Genomic DNA, 1,356 nt, shown 5'->3' with positions numbered 1-1,356 from the left:
TGTGGTGCTGGAGAAGAGTACTGAATGTACCATGGACTGCCAGGAAAACAAACAGATTCATCTTGGAGAGGGTTAAACCAAGCTACTCCTTGGAGGCAAGGATTCTGGGGCTTTGTCTGACATACTTTGGACATGTTGCCAGGAGGGACGGGTCCTTAGAGAGGGTCATTATGCTTGAGAGGGTGGAGGGACAGTGCAGGAGGGGAAGACCCTCTATGAGATGAATTAATTCGGTGACTGGGGTAATCGGGATGGGTGTGTCAGAGGCAGTGCGGTTGGTGCAGGATAGAGTAGGGTTTAGGGCTGTTTTGCATAGGGTCGCTATGAGTCGGAAACGACACGACAGCACATAACAACAACAAGAGCCCCAAGTATACTCCACTCTGCAACGCTCATTCCGGACTCTTATGGAAATCATAATGCCCTAAGCATTATTTTGCTTATTCAGGGCCTCTTTCCATTCCAAATGAAAGTGGAGATTGCTTTTTCCATCTTGATAAAGAATGGAACTGGTATTTGTATTGGGGTTGCATTGAACATGTACATTGCCTTTGGTAGTATTGTCATTTTCACAATATTTAACCTTTCCTTCCATGAGCAAGGGATATTCTTCTACTACTGCAGATCTCTCTTTGTTTCTTGTAGTAATATTTTGAAATTTTCTTTGAATAGGTCCTCTGTGCTTCTAGTTAGGTTTACTTCCAAGTATTTAATCTTGTGATTTGCTATTGTGGAGGGTATATTGATTTTCTTAGCTCCAGTTCTGTATTCTCTTTGTCATTCTAGAGAAATCCAATTGCTTTTTGTATGTTGATCTTGTATCCTACCACTTTGCTGAATTGGTCAACTATGCCCAGTAGTTTTCTTGCTGATTTTTTAGGGTTTTCTAAGTATACTATCATATCATCTGCATAGAGAGATAATTTTACCCCGGCTTTGCCAATTTGTATGCCTTTTTTTCCCTTCTTTCACCTTATTGCTATCAATAAGACTTCCAATATAATATTGAATAGGAGAAGTGATAGTGGGCATCCTTGCCTAGTTCCGATTCTCAAGAGGAATGCCTTTAATCTCTCTCCATTGAGAACAATGTTGGCTCTTGGGTTTGCAAATATACTTTTTACCATGTTGAAGAAATTCCCATCTAATCCTATTTTGTTGAGTGTTTTAACCAAGGAAAGGGTGTTGGATGTCAAAGACCTTTTCTGCATCAGTTGATAGGATCATGTGGTTCTTGTTCTTTGCTATGATAACATGATAAATTACATTGATTGATTTTCTTATGTTGAACCATCCTTGTATATCTGTTATGAATCTCACTTGATCATGGTGAATTATTTTTTTGATGTATCATTG

The sequence above is a fragment of the Elephantulus edwardii genome, unplaced genomic scaffold, assembly GCF_000299155.1.
Source record: "Elephantulus edwardii isolate Elephantulus edwardi_28Jun2011 unplaced genomic scaffold, EleEdw1.0 scaffold00235, whole genome shotgun sequence".
NCBI classification, from domain to species: domain Eukaryota; kingdom Metazoa; phylum Chordata; class Mammalia; order Macroscelidea; family Macroscelididae; genus Elephantulus; species Elephantulus edwardii.
The sequence above is the reverse complement of the archived record's forward strand: the minus strand, read 5'-3'. Positions refer to the sequence as shown.